Source organism: Hydra vulgaris, chromosome 07, assembly GCF_038396675.1.
Source record: "Hydra vulgaris chromosome 07, alternate assembly HydraT2T_AEP".
Classification (NCBI taxonomy): Eukaryota; Metazoa; Cnidaria; class Hydrozoa; order Anthoathecata; family Hydridae; genus Hydra; species Hydra vulgaris.
Window position 1 is genome coordinate 29,296,576 of NC_088926.1, and position 9,880 is coordinate 29,306,455.

Sequence of the window (9,880 nt, forward strand, 5' to 3'; positions counted from 1 at the left end):
AAAGTTTTAAAACACATTTTCAAAAAAATTCAAAAATTAACTTATTATTTTTCAAAAAACTTCAAAAGTTAACTTAATATTTGGTAGGACCTCCTTTACTTTTAATTACTTCTTTCATTCTTCGGGGCATAGAAGCAATTAATGAGTCAACAATTCTCATATCAATCTCTCGCCAGGCCTTCTCGATTTGTTCAAATAATTCATCACTGGTCTTCACATTTGCACGCTCAATCTTATTGTCAATTATTTCCCACAAATTTTCTATGGGATTCAAGTCAGGGCTTTGTGCAGGCCACTCCATTATGGTGATGTTCTTGTCCTTGAACCATTGTTTTACAACTTTTGACGTATGTTTGGGATCATTATCCTGTTCAAAAATCCATTTTAGGGGCATCTCCCATTCAGCATGTGGTAACATAACATCTTCCATTATATCTTTGAAAACAAAGCGGTCCATAATTCCATTAATTTTGTGAATAGGACCAGTTCCTAGTGCTGAAAAACAACCCCAAACTATAGCAGACGTTCCATGCTTAACACTCTTCTTGGTATATTTAGTATTGAATCTGGTGTTCTTTGGTCTCCAGACTCGCTTCTTGCCGTCGCTTCCAAAAAGGTTATATTTTGATTCATCACTAAAAAGTATGTTTTTCCACTGGTCTAAAGTCCAATTTTGGTGTGCTTTGGCAAACGCAAGTCTTAGCTTTCTATTTTTAAAGGAAGTTAGCGGTTTCTTGGCAGGCATTCAAGAAAACAATTTTGCTTCGTTAGCTCTTTGTCGCACAGTGCGATTAGAGATTTGTAGTTCAAGTTTTTTGGTTAATTTTGTGGATGACAAAAATGGATCTTTTTTAAGCTCTTTAACAATTATTCGATCTAGTCTTTGTGTTGTTTTTCTTGGACGTCCGCCCCGATGGTTTGTTTTATAGCAGTCACGAGATCCAAATGATTTGACAGTTTTGCTTACAGTCGATTTAGCTATATTATATTTTCTACAAATTTCAGCTTGACGTTTTCCGCTTTTAAAATCATTAATAATATTTTCACGTAAAACACTTCCTAATTTGTCGTAAGCCATTTTAAGTTGCAATTTACTCCATATATCACGAGTTAAATCTATTTTTAGTTTAATTGAAAAAATAATTGGCCAGACGTTCCAAAATCTATTTTATTATTTTAGAGTAATGTTAGGATAAAAGTGAAAACAAAAAAATGCGGTAAATTGAATAAAGACAATGAAATCTTATAAAAAAAGCTTCGTTTTGATTTGTCCACCTTGTTTTGTCCAAGGAAAAATGTAGTTTGTTGAAAAAAATGTGTTATAAATTTCTTTTGTGATTCTTAGTATGATTCAAACGTTTTAAATTTTGTTAAGAACATAATAAACTATTTAAAAATTATTATGTACAATTGTTTTACTAGTTCTTTTTAGTTTTTGATTAACTTTTGTTCTAAATTTGAGTTTGTCCACCATGTTTTGTCCGATACTGTATATATATATATATATATATATATATATATATATATATATATATATATATATATATATATATATATATATATATATATATATATATATATATATATATATATATATATATATATATATATATATATATATATATATATATATATATATATATATATATATATATATATATATATATATATATATATATATATAAACTGGTAGTAATTTCTCTCTCTCTCTCTCACACACATACACACACATCTTTAATCTATATAATATTTTATACTTGTAATATCATCTAAAGCGTCTACATGAAATAAATATGAAAGTAGAAAAACTACTATCAAAAAGGTACTTATCAATTCTTATTTAGAACTAAGTATTAATTTTAACAAACTGATATAAAAAGATGAAATATTTCAAGGTGAATATTTTATTTCTGTAGGCATCTAATAAAATTTCCATTTTTTTCTTTTGGTGGTATCATTGGTGGTATCATTTTTCTTCCCACAGAACAAAAGTTAAAACTATTTGATGCTTTTTAAAGGACATTTTAAAATCTTTAACGTTTCTATATAGTTTTTTTCATTTTTTGTTTAATAATTGTCCAGTACTTCTCAATTCTTGGCAGATTGAAAGATTTGCTGTTTTAGGCACAACTTTTACATCATTTTGTTTATACCATTCCATAGCCAGTTTACTTGACGACTTAATAATTTGAAGCTAAATCAGATCAGAACACATGTCTACATGTGATTTAATGAGAGGATAAAGATATTTTTTTTAAACACTCTTAAACATATACGTTACAAGAAAGTGTATGACTCAGAAACATAGGGTGCTGATTTTTGCCACACCGCAACTAGCTTGCAAATCAAGTTTTTTTTAGCAAACTTATCATGTCTCGCGTATTTAAATTTCTTATCCTCTATATTTGGCGATACAATCGACACCACAAGGAACTCATAGACAATCAAACCTGATATAAGCTTCAATAGTAGAAGCATTTTAAGAAATAAAATTTTTAAACAACTTTCTTTGGCGGCTTCTTTTTTTGAGTTTTCAGAATGGTTGGTCACTTTTTGTTATTTGAAAGAATGAAGACTATGTTTATTTCAACTTTTTGAAACAAAACTGTGAGAAAATTTGCATCTTTTTGCGCGTTTTCTTATTGAGAGGATTAGGTTATATATAAAACTATTAACCAGTTTTCTAACTAATTTTATATCTCAATAACCCTCCCTACGTCCACCACTAGATTTGCTTTTAATCAATTTTGTTTAGGAAAAACGTTGAATAGCACAATACATGTATATATACATATACATATATTACTATCACAGTAATTTTATATATATATATATATATATATATATATATATATATATATATATATATATATATATAATTACTGTGATAGGAGAATGGGAACAAGAAAACCTAAAATCTTAGCCCCCCTGCCCCGAACGTGAGAGCATCAAGTCATATATTTGTAATATCATTTTGTACTATTTTCAACAACGCTTACATTCATCGAGAAATTTTAAAATTTCTTGATGAATATAAGTCTAGTTAAAAATAGTACAAAAAATATTCATCAGCATGTTGCTCTAACGTTTGGGGCAGTGGGGGCTTAGATTTTAGGTTTTCTTGTTCCCATTCTCCTATCACAGTAATTTTTTTTTGTAAAAAATTTTTTCGTCGTACGTATGAACGTCAAAAAATTTGGAATATTCTTTTTGCTTACAAGTTGGTTATTTCAATCATTTAAAAACCTTCATACGCTTCTGTATATGTGTATAAATATATATTTTATATCACAGCCAAGGCATGACTAAGACAAAATTTCAATGTAGCCATGATTTTCTAGGCATCCTGAAATACCCAATTATTTCCTTATTAAAAAAAGTTCATACAAGTACAATAGAGTAAAATTAACGTCAATATTTACATTTTCAAAGTTTAATTTTAGAAGGTAAAATAAAATTCAACTAAATTTCAAAAAAAAAAAAAAACAATTTTTATACTTTTTTGACTTTTTGAAAGAAAATCTAGCTAAAATAACTAGCTTTAAATCTTTGAAGATTTTAAAATTTCTGCTTCAATATTGAATCAAGAAAATGAACTCTCACTGGTACAATTACACAGCGAAACACAAATACATTACTAATTCTTAATTTAGAAACACTTCTTCTAAAGTTTTATCTTTAATAGGGTTTATTGAAAGACATGCAGGCGATATATTAAATTTTTAAATAAACTTGTTTTTGTTAAAATTAAATCTTTAAAGTGTGAACTTTCGAGGCTTCAAGTGTCCTGGGACGTTTAACATCTTTCGGAAATTTTTGAGCCTGTAGCCCATTAATTATTACAAAATAAATTTCAAGTTTATAATTCTGCTTTGCATCAATTGTACAGGTGTTTTGTTCATGAAATACAAACAAAAATAAATTTAATAAAAATATTACCAATATAAAAAAGTATTCTGTTAAAAAAAAGTATTCTGTTAAAAACTTACTCTTTTGTAAATAATAAATTCAATTGAAATATATTAGAAAAGATATCACGAACCTTGTAATTTTGCTAAAGTTATTGCGTAAGGTGTAGTTTACAATTTTGTGTTCTTTGTGGCAAACGTAAACTATTTAAACTGTTTAAAAAGTGCTTAACTGAATCTTGTTTTCCTTCCTGCTGGAAAACGGAAAACTTGGAAAAACTTAGAAGATTGCTCAGAACCATTAACTATTTGCGTGGGTTTTTATTTTCTTATAAAGCCTTTTCTATAACATGAATAATTGTATTTTTTATTTTCACATAAAACTTTTTCCATTACACAAATAATTGTATTCTATAAGCAATATGATAAAAATAAACTATTAATTAAGAATTCTATTACGGCAAAAAAAAAAAATTACTTCAAAGAAATTAGACTAAATACTTATTAGAAATATTGGAAAATTTGCTTGGGGTTTTAATATAATATTAGCTAAACTATTACTGGTTAAATGGCTAAATTAAGTAAAACTATTCAATTTTCTGTTGTAGTAAAAAGTATATTTACATAAAAATGTCCTACATATAAATATGGATTACCAACGAAAAGCTTGGTTTATTTTAAAATTATTTCAGATGCTCAACACATTCTTGGCTACTACCATCTAGTTGACGTACACCTTGCACCGCCATCAAAAGCTGTTATGCAAATAATAGCAAAAGATTTTAAGCAACGCTGGAGTGTCAAAGTTAACTTGCTGCCAGTGTCTAAAGTTAAAATTGAATGAACTTTGTCGATGCTTATAAAATATGTTTGACGAAAAATCTACTCTAGATTTTATAAAATATAAAAGTGAAGTGCAAAGAATGTATCTTGTATGATCATTAAATGGCTTATAGAAAGAGTTGGACATTAACATTCTAAACAGTTGTTGAACATCTTGTTAAAAGGCAGTTGAAACCAAAAATCCAATATATTGTAATGCAATCATATAGAGAATCAAGCTCAAAAAATGATTATGACTTATACAATTTTAATTTAATTAATATAATACAATTTTAATTAAACAGTATGTGCAAAATGATTTATCCTCTACAACAAATTTACTAGATATAACATGTGGTGTCCCCCAAGGGTCTATACTAGGACCACTTCTTTTTCTCATTTATATAAATGATCTTTATAATGCCTCAAATTTAAAAACAGTAGTGTTTGCTGATAACACAAACTTTTTTCTGTCTAGCAATAATACCATAACACTATTTAATAACTTGAACATAGAGCTAATTAAAATTTCAAAATGGTTTAAGTCTAATAAGTTATTAATTAACATAGAAAAAACTAAATGGACTCTATTTCATCCAAAATTCAAAAAGCATCTTTTGCCAAATGATATGCCTCAAATATGTATAGATAATATTCAAATAAAACAATCAAAAGTTATACTTTTTCTTGGTGTTCTTATTGATGAAAACCTTACGTGGAAAAATCATATTGAAACCTTGCGCAACAAAGTTTCAAAAAATATTGGAGTATTATATAAAGTGAGAAGTTTTGTAAACAGACACGCTTTAGTTCAACTCTATTACTCACTTATTCAATGCCATCTAAATTATTCAAATATCGCATGGGGTAGTGCTAAAAAAAGTCAATTAGATCCTCTTTATCGGCAACAGAAGCATCTAGCACAACTAATAAATTTTAAAGATCATTTTACTCATGCAAAACCACTTTTATTCAAAATGAGTATTCTTAATATATACCAACTAAATGTTTTTAACACTCTTTGCTTTATATTTAAATGTAAGATAAACTTAGCTCCAATACCTTTTCAAAATTTATATGCAATAAAACCCAAAAACAAATATGATCTAAGAAATGACAATTTTATTTATCAACATTATTCGCATACAAATTTTGGAAGGTCTCTTATATCTTATCGCGGAGCTTATTTGTGGAACCAAATAGTTTAAAAAAATTTTGATTTTTTCCAAAGTTGGAATTTTTCTTCTTTCAAAAACAAACTGAAAAAAGTTATTTTCTCAATAGAAAATATTTTCGAGTTCTTCTGATCTCGTTTCTCTTTTATAAGTGTTATCTAAATGTAATTTAAAATATTTGTTTTTATTTTTAATTTAGTTTTGTTAATCGGTATTTTATTTGTATGAAGGTTTTCATAAAAACGGTATTTACTAATTTAAAATATTTGATTTTATTTTCTATTGTTTTGTTAAACGGTGTTTTATAACTGAGGTACCTTATTTTATCTGTATGAAGGTTTTCTTAAACGATATTTACTTTTCATTTTAAATTTTTTTGAAATAATTGGTTTATAATTTTTGTATTGTTAAACGGTTCTCGGTGACAGGATCTTACGATCCTCTTCGAGTTTCCGTGTTCTTCATATATTATGTACCAAAGACACTTTTACCAGAGAATATTGTTAAATGAACAAAAAAAAAAAAAAAAAAATTTTCAGCCGTTTTTCGAGCCACCCCTAAAAAATTCTAAACTAAAAGTTAATAATAATACTTCTCAAAATAAATTTTTTCAAAATGTATTTACTTAAATTTTTGTTTAAGGCAACGCCAACTATCATTATGTGCACAGAAACTGGTATTTCTACTTTTAAAGAAGCTAGGGTAACTCGTTCATTAAGATATTTCAATTATGTGGTATCACCATGAAAATTCTCCAAACCAATTTTATATTGTTATATGGAAAATCACAATAAAAATACTCCAAATCAGTTTGCCATTTTCAGAGCTGGTAAAAAGTTACAAATCACAACTCTGGTTAAATTTAAAGTAGTTTTTATCTATTCAACTATCCTTTAACCTACATTTTGATAAGAAAGCTGTGTCACTATTATTACTATGATTATCGAATTAAAAAAGTGAAACGTGTGGTTATTGTGTTTTAGTCAGGGAACCAATATTTTGGTACATTTGGCTATAATAAAAAAAACATTATTAGAATATGAAGTTGCCGATAAATATCCTTTATCAATCGTTACGCCTGCTCCTCAACATATGCTATTAAAATTTTTATTATTATTTATTTATTTTATATGCGTATTTACAATTTATTTCAAGTGGATCTTATGATGGTTCAGGTAAAATAATAGCAATTTTAATGTCTACTTAAAAGACCTATTTCTTTTAATGTTTGCAATCTGACGTTTTAAACCTTGTTTTGAAAAAAAATATTAATTTTAAATTGCTAATACGATTGAAATTGCCTGAAATAACTGCTTTTACGTTTATAAAGAAACTAAAAGATAAATATCCACAGTTAAAAGGATGATACCATGTCATGCGTAAAACGAAAATAAACAAGATGAAAGAAACATATCTTTGTGGTCGAAATCTAATTCGAAAAATGTGCAAAGAAAAAATTAGTTGGCAAAAAAAGTTTAAGTCTGATAATATTCTTGAGGTTTACATATTTCGTAACATTTCTTAATTAAAATGTTCATTAAAATGTCTAAGCAAAAATATGTTAACTTTATAAACTTTTTTTGGCCTATTAAATTTTAAAAAGTTTTGCAATTTTTTATTAAGTTGTTTTTAGAATACAATTTACAGTTTAAAAAGCGTTTTTATAATAACACCTAAGAATTAACTATTGTCCAATCGACTTACAACTCTCAGCAAAATTTTGAATCAAACAACTTACTTTCTGACAATTAATATGGATTTTGATCTCTTTGTCGCGACTTGCACAATAAAATTTTTACTGAAAAATAACAAAAATGTTTTAATGTGCGTTAAATAATAGTAGTAAGCCTATTGATTCTTGATATATCAAAGACTTTCAATAAATTCTGGCATGCTGGTCTATTTCATACGCTCGCTTCATTTGTGAAAGTGGCTTATAAATTTAAACTCCAATAAAATTTAGTTATTTACTGCAAATGGGCCGTGTAAATAAAAAAAGTAATTGCTTCCACTCTATAATTGGTCAGCTTTACGTGTATAAAACTTCAGCGATTTTTATCAAATTTTTGTTCACGTAAAGCTGAGCAACTTCTCCAAAAACGCTGATTAAAAGCAATTGCTTTTTTTATTCACCCTGCTGATATTGCTATACTAATGAATGGCAGCCTTTAATAAAAACCATATATACAATCCATTGCAGAATAACCATCTGCTAAGGTTGCCTCTCTTTATCATACTTGTCATATTCTTACTCCTGATTCCTAATTTACTTCTACAAATTTCTTCTCTAACTTTGTATGAAATACTGTCATATTTGAGCTGGCTCTTATAATGAGATCCTTTCTCTTTTAGACAAGATCTAAAAATGTATTGTAAAATTTTTCAGACTATATCTAGCTGCTCAAGCCTGAGATTGATTTTTGATGACATCAGCAGTCATCAAAACTAAATTTTGCATAAATTATAAATCATATAAGTCACATCCACCTTGAACCGCATCCATTTGCTGTAACTGATTTTTCATGCTTAAAAAAGTTTTCTTCACCTTCCTTTACTTTATTTTTTCCCGCGAACTTCAGTGCATTGGAATTTTCTTCGGTGAATTATGTTTTTTTGGCAGATACAGTATGTATTTTTTTAGGTCTTCTGTCAATCGCTTTCTTGTTCTTTAGCTTTGTTATTTGTAATTTGTTATCTCCAAACTTAATTAGTGGTTGCTTTTAGTAATGAATTTGTTTTAAAAAAATAACTATTGAATCGTTTGATAATATTTTGCTTTAAAACGCCTAAATCTCATATAAGTCTATGTTTCTGTTATTAAAAAATTATTTAGAGCTAAGTTATAAAAATCACATTTGTTGCTTTAAAGTGCCGATTAATACCATAGTCATAAGAAATAGTAATTTATGTCTTATGTAGTTACCAATTAGCAAATTTTAAGCTTGAGTATGTTTATGCTTTTATCAAATAAAAATATTTTGCAAAAATTTGAAATGGTTGGTGTCTGGGAGCAATAAAAATCTCTCTCCGGAGAGAGGTTTTAAAGGGAGCTTCTTTTAAACTTAAAATACGAGAGTGTTAAATTACGTTTTAAATTCTTAAAAAGCAATAATTTAATACATTTTTTATTATTATTTTTTTAACACTGCATTTAACAGCTGCGGTGTTTAAAACTAAAATTATATTATATATAAAGTTATATCAATAGATTTCAAATTTAATCTATTGATTTTTTAAAGTTTGAAAACTATGATCATCTAAAGTTTACAAATTCCAAACTTTTGGGGGTATGGAGCTAATTTTGCCAATTGATAAAAAACTGTACTATATTGAAAGAAAAAGCATCTAGATTTTTTATCGCCTTCACTGTGCTCCAAGAAGACGTTTGAAAAACGGTTGGGTCTATTAATATCTACTGTTTTTTTTTAAGAATTATACTTTTGCCAATAAGAAAAAAAAAAAATTACTTTTGTAATTTATAAACAATAATTGTAATTTATAAACAATAATTGTAATTTATAAACAATGATTGTAATTTATAAACAATAATTGTAATTTATAAACAAAAGCTACATGACCGGGGCTAGAAGAAGGCAAACTTCTCAGACAAAGTCTGGTCACCAAGTCCCGATATATAGATCAAAATATTTTTTTTTAACAATTGCTATCAGTATCACTAGTTTCGAAAGGAGCTTGTCTAAAATAAAGTTAACGGAATTTAATTTTTTATATACAATTAGTGATTTAAGAATACAAAATCATGCAACTTTATTCATAGAACAGGAAATTACAAATAATTAAAAGATTTATTACCCAATATTTTCTACAATGTTAGAAAATTAAATGTTAAAAAAATAACTGTTAGAAAATTAAAAATTTGTACTTATTATTAAAATTTTGTACTTGTATTTATAAACTAAGTAAAGCACAAAAATGTTTAATGGTGATTAAAAAATTTATATGCATTTAATGGTA